Genomic DNA, 23212 nt, shown 5'->3' on the forward strand with positions numbered 1-23212 from the left:
CAGAGAAAGAAGGGAGGGGAAAAGATGATGGACAGACAAAGAGGGGGAAGGAGGAGATGGACAAGAGATGGGCGAGGAGGAAACAGAGCAGGTGAGAAGGAGATAGAGGGGAAAGAGAAAAAGGGAGGATAGAGGGGGGAAGGAGCAGATGAGCAGATGAGCAGACGGGCGAGGGGCAGATGGAAAGAGAGGGGGAGGAGCAGATAGGCAGAGTGCAGAGGAGTGGTCAGAGAGTGGGGGAGGGGCGGAGAGGGGAACGAGATGATTGACGGAGAGAGGTGGAAGGAGGAGAAAGATTAGTAGAAGACGGGAATAAATAAGTGCCTAGGCAATGCCAGTTACTCTGCTAGTTGCATGTAAAAAAATATCAGATTGCTCTTTTAATTTGCACTGATGGCTGATTTGTCAACAAGAGTGGTCTAATTCCCCTCCTCCACATTTCCATCTCGCTCACAAAGTAGCGTACGCAACAATCACATTTAAACGGCAAGTGTTGGTGCACACAAAATATGAGTGTCCTACTCCTTATAATTTATGTGCACCGCTCTGCTAGCTGAAGAAATTTATTCCAACGCTAAACTTCCTATATATCCAAGCTCAGTGTACCCACCAAGCTGTGACGGGAACGACAGAAACCGAGAAAGTTTTTTTATTATACATACGATAAAAGCCATCACGGTTCCTGGCACTATGTGCCGATCGAAACATGACTTTTTCAGTGTACAAATTAACACTTGCCCACGGTATTCCGGCGTAAAGTCAAGCGTCCGTACGCCGGTCGAGAACGTTAGAGCAGAGAGGGAGAAGACTTCAGCCAACTGCACGAGGACCGATCCCTTTCTAGGACGACAACGCGACAGCATCGTCCTCTACCCGAAGAGAACTTAAGCGCTGCACCCGACTGGCCGCGACCCAGTTGAAGACTGCCAGTTCTGCGAGTTCTACAGCAGCGAGTTCAAGAACAGCATCAAGGCTAGTCATTTCGCTTCTACTATGTAGCGTTATCCACACTGAAGAGATTTCCTACTTTGTCTGTCGCCCTTTGCTTGCGACACATCCGTTTAACATAAAGTTAAGTATTGTAATCATTTCTTTTATAATAAAATTCATTAATACGATTTGCTTGAATTGTTGTCTAGCAATCCGAAAAAGTAGATTTCCTATTTGACGAGTAGGCAGCGTAAGATAAATGGTTCAAATGGCTCTGAGCACTATGGGACTTAACATCTGACGTCATCAGTCCCCTAGAACTTAGATCTACTTAAACCTAACTAACCTATGGACATCACACACGACCATGCCCGAGGCAGGATTCGAACCTGCGACCGTAACGGTCACGAGGTTCCAGACCAAAGCGCCTAGAACCGCTCGGCCACACCGGCCGGCCGTAGGCAGCGTACAATACACGGAACCATAAGTTACACTGAACAGTCTTAAATTGTAAAGTTACAGTATGGTCCGAAAGCACGTGTTGGCCGCGTGCTCTCACTTGGAATGCCTGTGTAACGTCTCCAGTTACACCTTCGAAATCTACTCAGGATTTTTATTATGCATCAAAAACAAAATCCCCTAATATCGAGTCCTTCTTGATAACAGTTGTACATGTACGTTTGAATGACTACTCTGCAATTCACAATCAAATGCCTGTCAGAGGGTTCATCGAACCTTCACACTATTTCTCTATCGTTGCAACCTGGAACAGCGCGCGGGAAAAACGAACCCAGAAATCTTTCCATGCGACCTCTGATTTCGTTTATTTTTCTCCTTACGTAGACGAGCAACTATAAAATATTTTCGCATTCGGAGAAAAAAGTTGGCGATTGAAACATCGTGCAAAGATCTCGCCGCAACGAGAAACGCCTTTTTTTAATGATTACTAGCCCAACTCGTTTATCATATTCGTGACATTCTCTCCTCAGTTTCGCGATAGTACGAAACGGACTGCTCTTAGTTGAACTTTTTCGATGTACTCCGTCAATCACGTCTGGTAAGGATCCCATACAACGCAGCAGTTCTCCAGGATGGACACGCGTAATATAGGCTGCCTCTTTAGTCGACCTGTTGCATCTCCTAAGAATTTCGTCAATAAAACGGTCTTAAAAGGACGATTGTAAAATTCACATCACGTCCACTTTAAGATACTGTAAAGTCCACGTTTCTACAGGGAAGCACGGCGTATTACCGTCACTCTGAGGATACTGCCTTAAATAACTCTGGATGCAAAAGCAAAAAACCCGATCGACAGCTGCGCTTGACACTAAAAGCTCCGGCCTGCAAGGAATCGGAAAACCGTCTGATTTTGAGCAGTGGAACGCACCTATTAATTGACGGCATAGATCTTCGGATAACATTTGTGCTAAAATTGCTACTAGCAATTTTCACACAGATATCGTTATGACACTTAGCTAAATATCTTTCTTATAGGATCAAAAATTCACTATCCTTTTTTTGTATTTCTGAAGTTATCTGTAACAATGTGAACCGACATAAGTTCGTTACTTCTTAACAACACAGCTCCATTCACCCACAGCGAATGCTTGGATGCTACCGATAGGAAGTGTCAGAGTATTTGTTACAGTTATAACCAGCCAAGGCGAAAGAACCGGTGTGAGCTTTAGAAAGGAAATAGTGGAAAGTTAAAGCTCTGATTCCACCCGTAAGGCTGGCTAAGATAGTTCCTAGTAATCAGGAATCAAGAATAAAGATTCTGACCCGCACACGAATGTAGTTTCATACGGAGATTCAAAGCAGCGAATGACAGCACAAAATGTAAACAAATTCATACTCGATCACAAGCTGTAATGTGCTTCTCCTATGAATCAAGCTGCCCTGCCCTATTTGTCAGTTATCATAAATTTCGTTCTTTCCTGCTTATGAAAGTGCCGCCCTTACCTACACACGTTTTTGCAATGGGGCAACAGGACAATACGTAATTGGAGCGACAACTTTTGCCTGCTTTCCGCCTTATGGTCAAACATACATGCACGTAATATTATTTCCCTAAATGTTAGCTGTGGCTGAACACATATAAAACACTTCGGTGCAACTGCGCCGCCTGCAGATCATACAGAATAAAGTGCTACGAATCATTAGCAACGCTCCACGCTACACACGCACCGTGGATCTTCACCATGAAGACCGCCTTGATACCCCTCAAGGAAGTATTCAAAACACGCCACACGACTATACGGGAACTTGAGACACGCGAACAATCCTTTCATCCTCGTCCTAGGAAACTACGATCACAACCATAGGTGGAAGCACAAGCGGCCAAAGACACTGCTAGCTAGGGCATAGCCACCTATGGTAAACTAATATACGCAAACAAGCGACAAACGTCGGCAAGCCCCTGCTTATCAGCAACACTGACTGGTAACTACCAGTCCGGAACCGTGCGACTGCTACGGTCGCGGGTTCGAATCCTGCCTCGGGCATGAATGTGTGTGATGTCCTTAGGTTAGTTAGGTTTAAGTAGTTCTAAGTTCTAGGGGACTGATGACCACAGCTGTTAAGTCCCATAGCGCTCAGAGCCATTTGAACCATTTTTTTGGTAACTACCAGCTGCTATTAGAGCCGACCAACAGGCGACAGCAGGGACACCGACGAGCTCGCCCACTGACGCACAAACAAACCGCCAACATTATCTTACACTGTGCTTCCGACTTATGACCTATCTGACACAAAAACGATAATAAACCTAACTGTTGCAGGTTGCTGACGCTGAACGAGGACTCTACACCAGCATCCAGCGCCAGCCTCCGAGCAACACAACCACACAACGTCAAGGTATCGACTTGCACGATACCCACTACTAACAAAGCCTATCCTTGCACAACCTATCGGAGGCACCAAGACATCCGCTACTGCTCTTACCACCCGACCTAACTATCGCAGAGGCTTTTTTCCCTTGGCTCTTCCCTTGGCACTTTTTTTTCCTCCGCCCTTCAAACCGCTACCCTTCATTCGATTTCGACCCAATCTTTCTCCAGATGAGCGTGTATTAATGGTTAACCTTAACCAGACGTACGCAAACATCGCAGTGCCCACATCCTGCGACACCTCACTTTAGTGAATACTAACCCTCACGCAGAGATGGCAGTAGACCTATTGTGTTGGCCATCATGCCGGTGTGGAATGGAGGGGCTCCACCTCTTAAAAAAGTTACGAGGGTTGTCCAAAAAGTAAGTTCCGATCGTTGCCGAAATGGAAACCACAGCGACAATCAGAAATGTTTCATTTCGAACATTTAACTAGAGCTTCCAGGTACTTCTCTACGTAGTCATCAGTCCGACTTAGACATTTCTCGTAGCGTTGTACCAACTTCCCAATACCCTCGTCATAGAATGCGACCGTCTGTGCTCTCCGCCAGATTTCTAAGCTGGTCTGGAGCTTATTGTCAGTGGGAAAATGTTGTCTTCAAAGCCAGCGGTTCACGTGAGCAGAGATGAAAATCAGAGGGAGGCATGTCCGGGCTGTATGGTGGACGATCAGACGCTTCCCATCGAAAACGCGGCAGGAGTGTTTTCGTTGCCATTACAGTAAGAAGCTGAGAATATTGTCAAGGATAAGGAAACGGAAGACAGTTACGTTATGTGTGATTGTATGAAACCAGGCGAAATCTCTCGGCAGGCTCCCATGCTTGGCGGGACGTACAATTTATCTAGACATCTTCACGTGCCACTGTGCACTCAGAATTGCTAAGTGCAACGTGATGGTATTTACCAGCACCCAAGACACCGCCCAACACATCTGTGCAAAGCTTCACTGGATTATTGCTTTGTTTTCCATTTCGCCACCGATCGGAACTTACTTTCTGAACGCCTTTGGTATATAAAAGGTAGTCTCTTTTACATTTATTGAATCCTAAATAGCTTTAAACTGCAGTAGCATAACTCAGTATCAATGACTTGAGAGTACCTCAGTTAAGTACAAGTCTTCCTAATATCTCATAAAAAGGTTTATAAATTCTTCATACTCGTTAGCTCTATTAAATATAGAACCTGGGGTTTGATTTTTGACTACGGACGTTGGAGGTGCCAACGTATTATACGCACCGATGTTCTGTTTTATTTATTTTGACGATTTCCCCTCTTCAGGGATTTGATTTTTGTTTACGAACGTCTGGAGTTTCTTGGTGCACTAGACCTGAGGATGCTGTTTCAATGCCGCGAAACCGGCGCTTCAGTCCGGAACCGCGCGACTGCTACGGTCGCAGGTTCGAATCCTGCCTCGGGCATGGATGTGTGTGATGTCCTTTGGTTAGTTAGGTTCACGTAGTTCTAAGTTCTAGGGGACTGACGACCTCAGACGTTAAGTCCCATAGTGCTCAGAGCCATTTGAACCATTTTTTGAATAAAGAAATCACGAATGGCACCTATCTTGCGGCTTATTTTACTTCCATTCATTACACACTATTAATGTACACAATTATTTAAATTCAATGGCAATAGTTGCGGTAGAATAATATGGTTTCGAAAAAAGCGACATTATTATTAGATCACTCGCTTTACCTAGTAATGGATATATCTCATTGTATGTTAGTACATACGTAGTTACTTGCGGAAATTAGCCTACAAATATGACAACAGCATCATTGGGTAAACGCTGACGCGGCTACAAAAATGGAATTTCAATTACAATTTTATGGTTAAAAGTAGTGAGCCGTGCTCACTCCCAACTACGCGTTTTCGTGAACTTCGCTATCTGTGTTTGGTTTCCCGCCCTTGTCGCAGTTACGTCATGATTCTTCTTACTTCTACGTGTGGCAGCAGTGCGCCGTGTACCATCTTTGGTTTGGTGCATATAGTTTTCCGGCAAGGGGGTCTGGAGGGAGTCGGTCGGTTGTTGCTGACGAGGGAAGTTCTCCGCGCGGTGCAGTCGGCTGGGGCCGCTGGCAGTCCCTGCGCAGTGTCGCAGCGTGTGTGGAGCTATCCGATCGCTACGAGCTTCGTGGTTCGCCGACTCAGGACGACAAAGTTGAGTAGTGGTTTCAACTACCCAAGCCACCTCCATTAATGTTGTGGCGGTTCGCTTCGGTGGTTTGCTGTTGGGGAGGTTTTCCGGTGAGCAACACCGAGCGGTCCTACTGCTGAGATTTAGCCGCCATGTGTTGCAATTAACTATTTTGGTCGACTACGATTTGAGTGCACCAGTGGAATTTTCTGTCTTGTGGCCGTTAGTGTTCTGGTTACCTGCCCTGGGCACTGACGTAAATTCAGGCAGTGTTCTTTTGAGCGAGTTAACTATTACCGTGTTTCAAATTCAAGTGTACCAGCGGAAATTTCTGCCTAGTGGTCGTTAGTGCTCCGGTTATCTGCCCCGGCCACTAACGTAATTTCAGGCAGCGTCCTTTCCTCACCTGTTGTCGTTATCCAACATGGTGTGTAATTTTGACAGCTAATTCATAATCCATTTTGGATTATCACGTTTGTAACATTGTCGGTTTGAGTTCTCATTTACTGATTGACGGGAAGCAAGTCGTTGCGTCGGTTGGTCCGTGGCTATCCCCTGGTTGGGTTCCGACGGATCAAGTATAGTTGGTCTCACCACCTGTCTCACCTAAGTGAACGAGGGCAGACCAACCTCCCTGGACGCTTTCTGAGTGCCACCGGTGTTAAAAAATGGTTCAAATGGCTCTGAGCACTATGGGACTTAACTTCTATGGTCATCAGTCCCCTAGAATTTAGAGCTACTTAAACCTAACTAACCTAAGGACATCACACACATCCGTGCCCGAGGCAAGATTCGAACCTGCGACCGGTGTTAAATTATGTTATTTTAAATTCTAGGCTTATGGTTATTGTTTGTTGCTTAAAATAAACACTGCGGCCTTCTGCCTTTAAAGATTATGGTAATATACAGGATGATTCAAAAAGAATACCAAAACTTTAAAAATGTGTATTTAATGAAAGAAACATAACCTTCTGTTATACATCATTACAAAGAGTATTTAAAAAGGTTTTTTTTCACTCAAAAAGGAGTTCAGAGATGTTCAATATGGCCCCCTCCAGACACACGAGCAATATCAACCCGATACTCCAACTCGTTCCACACTCTCTGTAGCATATCAGGCGTAACAGTTTGGATAGCTGCTGTTATTTCTCGTTTCAAATCATCAATGGTGGCTGGGAGAGGTGGCCGAAACACCATATCCTTAACATACCTTCATAAGAAAAAATCGCAGGGGGTAAGATCAGGGCTTCTTGGAGGCCAGTGATGACGTGCTCTGTCACGGGCTGCCTGGCGGCCGATCCATCGCCTCGGGTAGTTGACGTTCAGGTAGTTACGGACAGATAAGTGCCAATGTGGTGGCGCTCCATCCTGCTGAAATATGAATTGTTGTGCTTCTTGTTCGAGCTGAGGGAACAGCCAATTCTCTAACATCTCCAGATACTGTAGTCCAGTTACAGTAGCACCTTCGAAGAAAAAGGGACCAAAAACTTTATTGGCTGAAATGGCGAACAAATGTACAACTAAATGAAACTTTATAGCACCCTTAATTCGCCGACAGATAGTGCTTAGCTCTGCCTTTTGTCGTTGCAGAGTTTTAAATTCCTAAAGTTGTGGTATTCTTTTTGAATCACCCTGTATTTTGAAATTTTGAAGTTTGATTATGGCCCTCAGCCATTTGTGTTGCACTTAGTGTATGTTTTTAATTATTTTATTGCTATCTTAAATGGATTTTTATCTTGTTAAGATTTCTTGTTGGAGGCCTTCAGCCGTGAAAGAGTTGCTAAATTACAATAAATGACAATTAGAAGCAGAAACTGACCTTAACCCTTGGCTCTTTCCACAATCCTATTACCTGTTCTGCCCACCGGGTTTAGGGGCGTTTCAAGTAGTATCTAAAATCCTTAATTATAAATTTATAAGATTACAAGAAATTGTCATAACTCATGGGATGTAGTTCAATTAAGTCGAGTGATGCTGAAGGAATTAAATTTGGAAATGAGACACTTAAAGTAGTAAAGGAGTTTTGCTATTTGGGGAGCAAAATAACTGATGATGGTCGAAGTAGAGAGGATATAAAATGTAGACTGGCAATGGCAAGGAAAGCGTTTCTGAAGAAGAGAAATTTGTTAACATCGAGTATAGATTTAAATGTCAGGAAGTCGTTTCTGAAAGTATTTGTATGGAGTGTAGCCATGTACGGAAGTGAAACATGGACGATAAATAGTTTGGACAAGAAGAGAATAGGAGCTTTCGAAATGTGGTGTTACAGAAGAATTCTGAAGATTAGATGGGTAGATCACATAACTAATGAGGAGGTATTGAATGGAATTGGGGAGAAGAGGAGTTTGTGGCACAACTTGACAAGAAGAAGGGACCGGTTGGTAGGAAATGTTCTGAGGCATCAAGGGATCACAAATTTAGCATTGGAGGGCAGCGTGGAGGGTAAAAATCGTAGAGGGAGACCAAGAAATGAATACACTAAGCAGATTCAGAAGGATGTGGGTTGCAGTAAGTACTGGGAGATGGAGAAGCTTGCACAGGGTAGGGTAGCATGGAGAGTTGCATCAAACCAGTCTCAGGACTGAAGACCACAACAACAATCGTAACTCAGCCAAATGTACAATAATAATTCAAGGAATAGGTTTGGTGCGTTATAATCCTTTTTTTACAGTTAGCTACGTTGTTGCAATCAGATTTTGCGTATCGTGCGCAATTTTTGAATGTAATTGATGATAAACTTTCAATGTCGTGAAATGCACTTAAACCATTCAAAAAGATGCATATCACAGTGCCTTACCCTCAAAGTTTACTATGCCTACCACAACATGCAACTGGTTTCTTAAGTTCTTTATAATTAGAATTGGTGTGAAGCTCGCCCTCTGTGTGTGAAAGGCATTCAGGAGGTGCTGAAGTCAAATGAAAGCACTCTTCAGTGGCCTTCATTTGAGTCTTTGTATTGTTGTAGCATGGGTATATGAAGTCTTATTAATTTACAAATATTTGCAAAGGCAGCATACTTCACCTGCCTGTACTGTCCAAAGTAGATGCATGAACAAACAACGTGCTGTAATTGAATAGATTGGTTACGGAAAAGAAACCTTGATGAACAGGTTTGTACACAGTGTTTAGTAATGAAGCAGTTAATAGAAGAACAGTTGAGCAATTGGTAAAGATACTTTAATCGTGAGGAAGTGCAGAAACTGAGCTCCATTGTCGGCCACGTTCGGAATGTCTTGGCACAGCCACTTCCCCCGACCCGGTGAACCACACGGGTGCCTTTATTCGTGCAGATCACAATTTGACAATTGGCTCTAAGGGTATCGGTGAGCATTAGAATTGCGTATGCAGTGGGTTGACAGTCTTGGATATTCAAGGAAGTGCTCGAGATGAGTTCCCTGAATGCTCACGACAGAGTACAAGGTTCAAAGGAAAGCCATTTCATCTGGGCTGTTGGAGTAATTTGAGGCCACTGGCGAAGTCTTTCTAACGCGGATCGTTACAGATGATGAAGCCTGGGTGTATCGTTTCGAGCTCTAAATGAGGAGGCACTCACTGGAGTGATGCCACCCTCAGGCACCAAAAATGAAGAAATATAATGCAGCTTCCTCAGCTGGCAAACTCAAGATGATATATTTTCAAATGTGTCATGGTGTCATTCTCGCAGATGTGTTGCCAAAATGGTCCAGTGCCGACGCCACAGGCGGACAAATATGTACCACTCTTGAACTGATCGCAGTAGCTTCGTGTATCTGATTTCCATCAGAGATGCACAACATTTGTACAGAAACCTTCCAACAAATTTAAATTTTCTTTCTCCATCTTTCCTACAGATTTTATATAATCGAAGCACTTTCATATTGATAACACGAAATATTTAAATGATGTGACAGGCTCTAGTAGATTACCTGTTATCTTGCTAGAAACTCCTCGGTCTTTCTTTGCATTATGAACATTAATTTGCATTTTTGCACATTGAAAGATAGTTGTCATTCGTTAAACCAATTGGAAATTCCGTCCAAGTCGTTCATTTCCTTTCGATGATACAACAATGATATAGGCACGATACGGGCCTATATAGTGAGCTGGAGCCAACAGAAACCCGGCGTAGGAATCCGTGGCCGGATATGTCGCGGCGACCTCTGCAAGGAAAGGTTCCTATTAGTCGACTGGAATCTTCGGCGTGTTTACCTGATGTCTTCGCCTGTTTGGCTGTTGGTTTGTTTCCCCTCATAGCGTGGCTGTTATGCGGTGCTGCCTACCATTTAGGGGAACCCGATGGCACACAGTACAGAGCTCGTCAGTGGGTTGAGCATCATCAAACTGTCTTTGTCCTTGGACGGACGTTGCCAGCAGCGAACCAGGAACGGCATGGTCCACAGACCGGGCCGGAGAGGGATTGTCCTCATCTTTCTGACCCGTGCCGCCGTCTTGCGAAGCATCACCTGCAGACAGCATCCTCTTCTTTCGTCGTTTGGGCGGCTTCTGGTTGCGGAAACGCGTGTCTGCATCCTGTGGTTCAGTAGGCACCTCTCACATCTCTGGTTCCGAGCTTGAGCTGACCGTGAGGTCTCTCCTTCCTCACAAGGATAAAGTGCAGACGGGGTCGCTGCTGTCGGGCACGTCGACTGTTCCGATGCAGGCCGTCGCGTCGTGAGCACGAAAACTGGGCCCGCGGGAGTCAGTAATTGGAAGGGAATAGTTTACGTGTACATCATGTTCCTCGCTGCTTCAATGTAAGAGGCAACGTCGTCGGTTGCGATGTAAGCGTCGTGTCTGCACGTGGTAACTGAGCGAGGCGTCTTTGCAGACATTCAGAGCGAACATGCCCTTCCTGTCGTACCCCGAACAAGTCGGTGGCTGACCAACGTAAATAACGATTGCTCGACGGCCACCAACAGTCACGTACGACGGACGTGTTTGCGCAGTGCGATTCGCACCTGACGCACTCCGTTCAGAACATCATACGCCTCTAACGTGTGTCACTTTTCTTCCACGTGACTTTGCACTTCCAGATAAGACCGCAGCGCTCTACAAATGTGGCCGGAGCTCCAAACGGCAGCTCGAAGATTCGTGCGTTCCGAACCTTGTGTCCTGCATGGTTGACAGTCACTACTGCCACGTTGCCGTGCGAGTGATGGAAACGATGTAAACCGGTGGAACGGAGAATAAACCGTTCACACTCTGCCTCGTCGATAAGTTTCGGGTAAACTGTGCTGGGGACGATACAAAGATAAATACCGAGGAGTTCCTATGCATCGACGTTCATTAATTCATACAGGAAACGCTCTAGTTCGTTTGCCTTAGGTCATGCGTACTTGGCATTGAACGTTAATTTTATATGAAGATGGTATCTCTTCTTTCGGACATGTCCGAAAGAACAGATACCATATTCATGTAGATAAGTCTAAGCGGTTATTGATCTTCTTCAGTGCGGATGCACTGACATTGCCGAACTCTTACGGGAATCAGTATATTGACTGCCGCGGTCGGTCGGAGTGGCCGTGCGGATCTAGGCGCTACAGTCTGGAGCCGAGCGACCGCTACGGTCGCAGGTTCGAATCCTGCCTCGGGCATGGATGTGTGTGATGTCCTTAGGTTAGTTAGGTTTAATCAGTTCTAAGTTCTAGGCGACTGATGACCTCAGAAGCTAAGTCGCATAGTGCTCAGAGCCATTTGAACCATTTATGACTGCCACGAGTAATGAATATAGTGGACAGGGGCACTACAAATGTAGCGTGCGAACAGTAGGTTGGGAATGTGGGTCTCACGGGGAGAATACCAGAGATAAGTCTCTGCAGTCGCACTATCCTCTGTGTCCACGGTGGCTCAGACGAATAGAGCGTCTGTCATGTAAGCAGGAGATCCCGGGTTCGAGTCCCGGTCGGGGCACATGTTTCAACTGTCCCCGTGTATATTTATCAACGCCTGTAAGCAAAAGGTCTGGACCTCATTGTAATTTCGTTAATTTTATCGTGGCCTTTGTGTACGAAAGCGCCATCGTCTTTCTAGGTGATCTGTTTACACTACAATACCAGTCCCCTCGCGAGTAAACAACGCCCGCTCGCGGAATTGCGCACGGCAGCATCGCAACATGGCTGAGAGCCGACTCGCCCTAGACTACGGGAAATACACACCCTTCATACACAACTTTAAAACAGATAATTGTGTACTGCTAAGTCAATCGCCGAATGCTTTAAGAAACGGTCGACAAAAAAAAATGTTTATCCGATAATTCTAATACACAGATCAAAAGATATGTAAAGAAGTTGCCACAAATGTATTTAACAATTCCAGAACTAATGCTGAGATTTTAAATATGCAAGAGTATTTCTGTACGAGATCTGTTCAGACAATAAACGAACAATATTTTCTGAACTTTATTATTAATTTTACAGTTTGTTGCTTCTTATCCCCTTCAAAGTACTTCCCTGCCCGATTCATACACTTTTCCCATAGGTGTTTCCATTTCCCAAAGCAGTTCTGAGAGTTTCATTTGAGATAGACTTTAAGGTCCGTGACGAATTTGTCTTTATGTCATCAGACCTCTGAAAACGGCATTCTTTCAGCACTGATTTTAATTTCGAAGTAAGAAGAAATCGCAAGAAGCCAGGTGCGGCGAGCAGCGAGGCTTCGGCTGTTGGTGGACAGTCAAAAAGCTAACCAACTGACAGAGGTGAGTGTCGTGGTGCAACAAGCTTGACTTGTCTCGCCAGAGCTCTGGTCTCTTTTAGGGGATTTTTTCTCGTAACCGTCAAATTTCCTGAATGCTTGTGTCGTTAGTTGAAGCGGAAGGACTTCCTGGTCGAGAATAACATTCAACTGATTAATAATCACTTCTAAACTAAGAAAACCATTTTAACATTACGTACGACCCATAGAATCAGTTCCTTAAGCTTGTTTCAAAAACTGAAATGTTTCTGTGAAAGTTTTCCTCAATTTCGCGCAAACTTTTACGTTGCATCATAGCACCAGAAAATCGCACATTTCAAAAATCGCGAGTAACATTTAAACACGTTGCACTCAAATAACAATATCACAAAAGGTAGCTGAGATTTTAATGCTCCATAAACACGTGATTACAAAGAAGGCAATGCGAAATGCAGTGATATCAAGCGCGTATTACTAAATTTCTCCGTTGGTGCATAATTCAGAGTGTTCGTTGGTTTTCTGAATAGACCCGGTACATGAGATTTTTCATGAAAGTATCTACCGGTTTTCCGTCATTGCTGCAAGTAAGCTACACGCACTAACTATAACAAATCACATGACAAGTTATCAGTTGTTTAAACATTCTTCTTAATCAGGCTACCTCATATAGTGTACATACGACGGTAGTGTAGTCTATAGGTTAATCGCCAGACCCGGCTCAACGTCTCATACCGCTGCTTTTCCAAAATTCCATTTAGAAAGGTTGCCAGACTCTCTGATACGCGAGAATAGTCGCAGCTCCCGCTCCAGTAATAATAGCTCTGTATCACTCTGATTGCCAATCAGAAGACCCCACAGAGCTGACCACTGATCCGGAAGATTAACCACACTTGACATCTTCAGACAGTTACTGCTAGCATCACACAAAATAACCTTGATGTTGTGGGAAGAAATTGGAGCTTTGTGGTAAGTTCCTATGGGAGAAAACTGCTGAGATCATCGGTCCCTGGGCTTACACACTACTTAATCTAACTTAAACTAACTTAAGCTAAGGACGACACACACACCCATGCCCGAGGGAGGTCTCGAACCTCCGACGCGGGGTGCCGCTCTAACCGTGACAAGGCGCATAGATCGCGCGGCTACCACGCGCGTCTTGTGGGAAGAAAAAGACCGCTGATAACAGGTAAAAGATGTGGGAAACAAACTTCACATCACATAGACACTTCGAAGATGATTTTTCAGTACGATAAATACTGCTTGTAGCTGTCAATATATTTATTAATTACGATTAAAGTATCAACGAATTGTTGTTTCCAAGCAAACATGTCGAATGTCATGACACACATGAGCAACACTGGCATAAAAAAAAATTAACAAAATTAACCATAAATAACTGTTACCGACGAGAGAAAAAAGCTTGCTCTCTGAAATCTCTTACTTGCATGCTTCACCCGCTTAAGTGAAGTAATTCAATTCACTGATTTCATACAGCATCGTTTTCTCTTTTCGTTAATACTTGTTTCTGTCGCTATGAAGTGGGATCTCGTTGCATTTTTCGCGTGCAATATTGTCAATGTTTGTCACGACATTGTTCGTGTATGCATGAAAACGGACAACGTGGAAATTTCAATCCGAACTAATAAATATATTAACATCTGAAAGGAGTATTTATCGTGGTCCAAAATATTATAAAGTGTGTAGACCCTCTCTTCATCAAACTACATAAACACGTCGATTTACACATAAACAGCACAATTCTTTCAGTTTAATTCAAACTCGCTAAGTTCTTTCTTTCGACCATTGACTCCCCTGGATTCCATTACCACTAACAACTTACATAAACCTGTGACCCTTAAGTTTCGCATCACTAGGCTAAACACAATTGTTCCACTGCAAACGCCCGTTTCATCTCGACTACCCGCGAAAATGAGTACAACCAGAACTTTACACTCTTTCGATGCGCTTGAATTCTAAGTAAGCTCCTTACTCTAAGCTTTCACTACACTCGTCAAAACCGTTGAACAACTTTAGCACTATTTTCCTACTCTGCACAGCGCACGACACACAAAACCTCTCGTCACTCGCCGTAAACAAGCAATTCAGCTACCTCCAAAATACTGAGAACAGCGGCTTCATTCCGATCTTTCAGACACTCAGCGTTGTAACTACTATTTGATAGAATTACGCCTCAATTACATGCTTTCGCCTTGGCTCTGTCACCTCTTGCGCTAATTTCAGGTCTCTACAGCGACACCGTCGTAAAATTCAGAACAGACACCCTCACCTCTGTCAAACTGATCAACCAGTTTCCTATTTTGTGACTGAAGAAATCAAATAATGTAATACTTGTATACATTACAACATTCTTAATGATAAGAGGCTGCCATTTTATAAGTACTAGGGCATGTTGAAAAGTAATTCCTCCGAATTTTTGGGGTGAAAATTCTTAAAGCTTTTTAAAGAGAACAAACGTAACTAAAATTGTACATATTTATTCTTCATGTCTCCACATTTTCAGCCTTCTGCCGAAAGAGAGCTCAGAGTTGTATCGTGTAAGAGCATACTGTAATCGAGTTTCGTACTCGGAGAGTTCGTCCACACATGGAGCGCAGTGTCAGAACAAACACGATCGCTGTGACATCTGCAGTAATCCGACGCCCTGGGTTCACAATCATCGGTCCATACAGTCCCGACTTGGCAAATGGCTCTGAGCACTATGGGACTTAACATCTGAGGTCATCAGTCCCCTAGAACTTAGAACTACTTAAACCTAACCAACCTAAGGACATCACACACATCCATACCCGAGGCAGGATTCGAACCTGCGACTTGGCTTTGTCCGATTGTCATCTGAATCCAAAACGTAAGAGTTTTCACATAAAAAATTCGGAGGCACTTCTTTTCAGCACGCCCTCGTATTACCTGAAAAGAGGCCAAATCGCTACTCATTCGATCATACTACACGCCTGAAGTGAGCTTCCGTCCAGCTTCTACGTTGTTTGGTCCAGGACGTGCGGGTTTATGCGCCGCTGAGAGGTCTTGTATTTCTCACTCTTTCAAACGACTCATCATTCTTTTAATTTTTAAATGAACACACCGCCATTTGGTTGCATTGTTGTTTATTTAATTACGACGCAGGCTTCGGCCTTTTGTGTCATTTTCAAGAAACTGAGTTTATGTCATTAAATTATATTGTAGGACATGATATGTTAATGACATAAACTCAATGACATAAACTCAATCACTTGAAATGGCATAAAAGGCCGAAACTTAGGTCGTAAGTAAATAATCAGCAAGACAGTCAAATTGCGGTGTGTTCATTTAAAAATTACTTATAACTGTTGCTCAGCAACATCAAAAACTGTTTACATCATCATTCCTCAATCTGACAACGCTATTGCCTTACAATCTCACGAAACCGTTGGTCAGAAATTTGGGAAGGGGGCAGCGTTTTTCTTTCCATTTGGTTCTCTACATGAGGAAATTATACTGCCGTAGAGAGACCATAGCGATATGCATAATCATTTTATCTAAACAACACTTCGAGAACACAATATTTATCTATTTTCGATGACCAGTTTCAGCCAATATAGGCCATCTGATTAAACAAGCGTCGCAGTAAATGCAGCTGCGACGAGGGTTTCTTTTAATCTGAGGAAGGCCTATAGGATGACTGAAACAAGTCATCGAAAATAAATGAAATGGTGATGTGGACTGTGTTATTCAGAGAATTTAATGCTGGTGCTATATTTTGCAGGCAAAAAAAAAATGAAATCCTTGTGTATGTGTAAATTCACTACCTGACAAACAAGTGGAGCACCCACAAGAGAAGAAAGAATAAAAATGGAGCTTGGCGGGATGAGAGGTATGTGATGTTGTTTCAGTGATTGCAAAATCGGGTCAGATTTACAAATAACGGGGAACAGATACTTCGTAGAGACACGTGGCGTACGTGGATAAGCAATGACCTGTTGAAAAATGGCATCTCGCTTCTGTCGCATGAGAGATAACACATGTCAGTGAGGTAACGTTGTACTGCCAGAGTTCACTCATCCAGAGCCAGCTGAGACCTGATGTCAGGCCGAGTAGCCCTCCACAGCAGTACGTCAGAAGTAACACCACTGCAACCCTCCGAAACAGTGGCAGAATAGGATCTCTCCCCGGGTCGCTGCTACAATCGCCGACAGTGGTTATAGAGTAGGCAGGAACCGCGACTGAATGCAATGCGACTCTATTCATCAGCAATCCGTGCTTCCCAGTCACGGCACAATGCCAAGCGGAGCGTTTGTACTGTGGTGTTAACGGCAGCCTGCGTATTGAACGGTCATTCAAGAGTCCAGCTGCTGACCGTCTCTGACTGATGGAGCGGGATGACACAGAGTTGCATGGAGTGCGTTACTCTTCCTTGGATGGTAGGCGCAGATGTAAAGGGGTAATGGTGTGTTCTTTGCGCAGTATAGCGACCCTCCCTTGTGGTCTATGTTGATCCGTCATGGACAGAAGACATCAGCTGCTCAACTAATTATCAATGAAATTCGCTAACAGCCGCCTAATTGAGAGGCTATTTTATTTTATTTTATTATGAGTAGCAGTTTCGCACTTCACTATGCCATCTTCAGGCCCCATGCACATCTCTCAAAAATAAACGATATTGTCAGGAATATGTGGCACTGTATGACAATATCAGTTTTTTGAGAGATTCATATGAGGCCTGAAGATTGCATAGTGGAATGCCGGAACTGGTACTGAAAGAAAAATAACATCTCACACGGCTGTTAGTGAATTTCATTAATAATTACTCCCTTGTGGTCGTCATATATGGTCGACTGGAACGTTGACGACGAGTATGCGCATCCTCACGGTCGTACACATCCAGTATCGGGCCACTGTCACATCCGAATGCCCCACGAATGTGGATATTGCACGATTCGACCAACCAGCCAAACGGGAACGCAAGATGTGGTGCCTTTCAAACTCTATCGGCTTCTCATAATGCTGTCTCATATTAGTGTAAGGTGTCTTTGTGTCCTTCACACCTGACGATCAACATGGCAGAAATGGCGCGGAAGTGACTCGATACTATGCACTGATTTTAAAAAAAAGATCAGATTTATGTTCCGTTACAAATACAAACAATACTTACAACTATTTTTATGTTCAAACTTTTTTCCGTCTTCATTAATACATCTTTGAAGTCTTTTTTGGAACACCGTTACATACTCTATGGCGTAGTGTGGTATCATTGTCCAAATCATGAACTGAGTAATGTATGTAGTCTTTTAGTTCGGCAGTGGTCTGAGGCTTTTGAGAATTTTATTGAATAGTTAGGATCATGTTTCTCTGGTCAAGGATCAATTCACGAAAATGAAGACGTCGACCTGGATCATCTTCAACTAACCCACGTCGTAAATGGGGATGGTTCAAGTGGCTCTGAGTACTATGGGACTTAACACCTGAGGTCATCAGTCCCCTAGAACCTAGAACTACTTAAAGCTAACTAACCTAAGGAAATCACACACATCCATGCCCGAGGCAAGATTCAAACCTGCGACCGTAGCCGTCGCGCGGCCAGACTGAAGCGTAAACGTGGAATGTAAACTTTAAACTTCTGCTTGTGTAATATTCTTTGCACTGACCTTCGTGATAAATCCAGCTCAGTTGCTAATCGTGTGGTTGATTTTCGCGGATTTTGGGTCACAACTAAACATACCCGCAATTCATTTTCCGCAACTGTGACTGTGTTTGGCGGCAAGGTCTCGATGCATCCATATGAAACCTGTGTTCTTCAAATCTATCTCGTACGTTCGTACACTGTTTGTCTAGACGGTGGCTTGGTCTAAAGTTTCTTCCCCATTCATTAACAACTGCAGTAGCACCACTTCTAGAAAATGTTTTTAAAGCGAAAATCCTTTCTTTGATCGTTAACATTGTAACAATGCGGACACTACAGCTGTAAACACGTCTCACAGATCACGCTTTCAACAATTCACTAGTTTCATTTTTGTGTTTGTTTTTTTTTCTCATTGCATTGTATATCGGCTTAGCAAGGCGCAATTTCACCGCTTGGTAATAACACCGTAACGGGGTAAAACTTCCTACTATACTGTGTCATGCTGTTACTTTTGTTTTCTTTTAATCTGCTGTCGAGTGACTTTTACGCCCCCCTGTGTACCCCAAGAGGCCAACACTAAACGTATGCAATACTAATACTCTCTGATGGGCGTTCTACCTGTCACAGAGAGCTGCAGCTCGAACGAACTGCGTAACCGCCGACAATGTGTTCGTATATGCAGTTACATTGACATCCGATCACATCTTCTGGGTGCTTCAATTTTTTTGCCAGACTTTGTATGGTTTAACGCTTTAAACATGGCTGCGTTGTCAGCGACCGTTACAAGGTAAAATTACGCACTTGCCCGCGAAAGGCAAAGGTCCCGAGTTCGAGTCTCGGACCGGCATACAGTTTTAATCTGCCAGAAAGTTTCATATCAGCGCGCACTCCGCTGCAGAGTGAAAATCTCATTCTGGAAATTAAAACAAGTTGCAGACCTCGGTCGCGAAAGTGAAGTCAGACTCCTGATGCTACAGCAGCTCGACATATGGTGCAGTCTTTAGTCGCCTGGCCCTATGTTTTCTATTTTAATATTTTGTGACTAAAGTGTTTTCGCTTCATATTTATTTTACGCGTGACATGCCAGTTTTAATTGTTTTATTTTTCATGAAGGCACACTTAGAAGTGGCCGCAACTTAGGTCAAAAAGACTTTCTTTTTGCGGCCGAGGGCTGCAACTTGTTTTAATTTTACTTTGTACGGTTTTTTCTTGTGCACTGTTGTAAAGCCGATGGTTTGTTCCATATCTGCTGTGTACCCAAGTCTCTGCCAATTTTAGGCGATGCGAACGGCGGTGACTGTCTTGACAAATTACTGTCTTTGATCAGTTTCTATTGGTGTCGAGTACGCTACATCAATTTCCTGGCCAACATCGACAAAGCGCTGAAAAGGTTTGGACAGCAATTGTTTCCGGAAGGCTATAGTTGAGCAATTTGCCACGGTGTGACGTGAAGAGTGTGAGCAGATAAGCGGCAAGTGGGGCGCAGATAAGCGCCGGACAGGCTTCCGAGGTCGCTTTCACCACCGTAGCGGCCGCTGTCCACGCCTGCAGCACCGCTGACACGCGGAAACGGTTGCGGCGTACTGCTCTTCCGCGTAACGCTGTGCAGCACGCGTGAGACATCAGATTCACATCTGTAACTACAGTACGTTGTTTGTCATTAAACTGCAAGAAGGCGGCTTGCAACAAACTTCAAACTAGCATTAAGAGCGTTACATACTCGTATATGTAAACCATTAGCATTTGAACACAATCTCACGAAGTGGCTGAGGTAACGAGCTCTACATCCATAAAAATCATAAAAGTGGATGTATCTGTGTACGTATGTCACCTCCAAAAGAATTTGATAGATTTCAACCAAAACTGGTACACATGTCAATTACTGTCTGGAAAATGGCTCTGAGCACTATGGGACTCAACTGCTGTGGTCATAAGTCCCCTAGAACTTAGAACTACTTAAACCTAACTAACCTAAGGACATCACACACATCCATGCCCGAGGCAGGATTCGAACCTGCGACCGTAGCGGTCGTGCGGTTCCAGACTGTAGCGCCTTTAACCGCTCGGCCACTCCGGCCGGCTACTGTCTGGAAAGAACCTCTGCGGGGGGGGGGGGGGGGGGGGAGGAGGGGGGGGTAAAGGAGGAGGGAGTATGATCCACGTACCTCTCAAAGGGGAGGGGGTGAAAAAGAAGCGTTTCTCACGACGTGCAACTAGCCACACTATACATCCAGTATTTGAGTATGGGAGCACTCTGCCACGAATCACGGAATGATGATAGGGTGGAAGTTTCTCACTTTCTGATCGTTCAGTAAGACTTCCGCATCAGGCTAGACATTTTAATTTGTTACTCTGTTACTATTGATTCTATTTGCAACAAATGTTGTAGACAGTATTCACATACCCCACTGAATGTACTTGCAAAAATACACACATCAACAAAAGTTCTGCATCACCCCGGTTCCCAGAACTCCTGAAGATAGACCTTTGACTGTTCAGAGATGTAAACAACCATGCACGAGCAGCGCCTATTAGACGGAGGGGTCCGACAGCCGATCAGTTCCAGTCATTCCACAACGAAGGAGATACAAGACTCGTGTTGTCTGTAGTTCCACCATTCCTAGACGGTCAATACCGTGGTTCGATATCGTCCGCATCGTTACTTTGTGCCAAGAAGGGCTCTCAATAAGGGAAGTGTCCAGGCGTCTCGGAGTGAACCAAAGCGATGTTGTTCGGACATGAAGGAGATACAGAGAGACAGGAACTGTCGATGACATGCCTCGCATAGGCCGCCCACGGGCTACTACTGCTGTGGATGAGCGCTACGTACGGATTATGGCTCGGACGAACCCTGACAGCAGCCCTGCTTTTCGTGCAGCCACAGGACGTCGTGTTACGTCTCAAACTGTGCGCAACAGGCTGTATGATGTGCAACTTTACTCCCGACGTCCATGGCGACGTCCTTTTTTGCAACCACGACATGCAGTGCGGTACAGATGGGCCCAACAACATGCCGAATGGACCGTTCAGGATTGGCATCATGTTCTCTTCACGGATGAGTGTCGCATATGCCTTCAACCAGACAATCGTCGCAGGAGGCAACCCGGTCTGGCTGAACGTCTTAGACACACTGTCCAGCGAGTGCAGCAAGGTGGAGGTCCCCTGCTGTTTTGGAGTGGCATTATGGAGGGCCAACGTACTCCGCTGGTGGTCATGGAAGGCGCCGTAGTGTCTGTACGATACATGAATGACATCCTCTGACTGATACTGCAACCATATCGACAGCATATTGGCGAGACATTCGTCTTCATGGACGACAATTCGCGCCCCATCGTGCACTTCTTTTGAATGACTCCATTCAAGATAACGACATCGCTCGACTACAGTGGCCAGCATGTTCTCCAGACATGATCCCTATCGAACATGTCTGGGATAGATTAAAAAGGGCTGTTTATGGACGACGTGGCTCACCAACCACTCTGAGGGATCTACGCCGAATCGCTGTTGAGGAATGGGACAATCTGGACCAACAGCGCCTTGTTGAACTTGTGAATGGTATGCTACGACGAATACAGGCATGCATCAATGCAAGAAGACGTGCTACTGTGTATTAGACGTACCGGTGTGTTGAGCAATCTGGATCACCACCTCTGAAGGCCTCGCTGTATGTTGGTACAACATGCAATGTGTGGTTTTCATGAGCAATAAAAAGACGGAAATGATGTTTATGTTGATCTCTGTTCCAGTTCTCTGTACAGGTTCCGGAACTGTCGGAACCGAGGTGATGCAAAACTTTTTTTGGTGTGTGTGTGTGTGTGTATCATTGTACGAAACATATTCCAGGAGCATGACGTTATAACCAGACGTGAAAAACTGCAACATCATGCATGTTTTTTAATGTATTGTTTTAATGTACGTACACTAAGGTCACAAAAGTCAAGGGCCACCCCCTAATATCGTCTTTGGCTTCCTTTCGCTCGGCGTAGTGCTGCAGCTCGAAGTGGCAACACGTCGTTGGAAGTCTCCTGCACAAATAATGATCCATGCTACCGCTATAGCCGCCCATAATGGGGAAAGTATTACCGGTGGATGATTTTCTGCACGAACTTAGCTCACAATTATGTCCCATAAATGTTCGACGGGATTCATATCGGACGATATGGGTGGCCAAATCATTCGCTCGAATTGTCCAGAACGTTCACCAAACCAATCGCGAAAGATAGAGGCCCGGTGACATGGTGCATTGTCATCCGTAAAATTCCATCGTTGTTTGGGGACATAAAGTCCACGAATGGCTGCAGTTGGTCTCCAGGTAGCCAAACATAACCGTTTGCAATCAACTATCGGATCAGTTGGACGAGAAGACCCAGTGCGATCCACGTAAATATAGCTCACACCTTTATGGAGCCACCACCAGCTTGCACACTGACTGGTTGACAACCTGGGTTTATGGCTTCGTTGCGTCTGTGCCATACTCGAACCCTATCATCAGTTCTTACCAACCGGAATCTGGACCCGTATGACCATGCCACTGTTCTCCAGTCGGCTAGGCCTAATGGATATGGTCACGAGAAAAGGAGAGGCTCTGTAGCCGATGTCGTCCTGTTAGCGAAGGCATTCGAGTCGGTTTTTTGTTGCCATAGCTCATTAATGCCAATTTCACCGCACTGTCTGAACTGATACCGAGGATATTGGATAATTTTTTATTTATTATTTTTATTTCGTTCGTCTCAGTTGCACTACGCCGGCCGCTGTGATCGAGCGGTTCTAGGCGCTTTAGTCCTGAACCGCGCTGCTTCTACGGTCGCAGGCTCGAATCCTGCCTCGGGCGTGTATGTGTGTGATGTCTTTAGGTTAGTAGGTTTAAGTAGTTCTAAGTCTAGGGGACTCATGACATCGCATGTTAAGTCCCATAGAGCTTAGAGCCATTTGAACCATTTTGAGTTGCACTGACATAGAATTCAAATGTAGTTGTTACCCGTTTTGGACTGACACGCC

This window comes from Schistocerca serialis, chromosome 1 (genome assembly GCF_023864345.2).
Source record: "Schistocerca serialis cubense isolate TAMUIC-IGC-003099 chromosome 1, iqSchSeri2.2, whole genome shotgun sequence".
NCBI lineage: Eukaryota > Metazoa > Arthropoda > Insecta > Orthoptera > Acrididae > Schistocerca > Schistocerca serialis.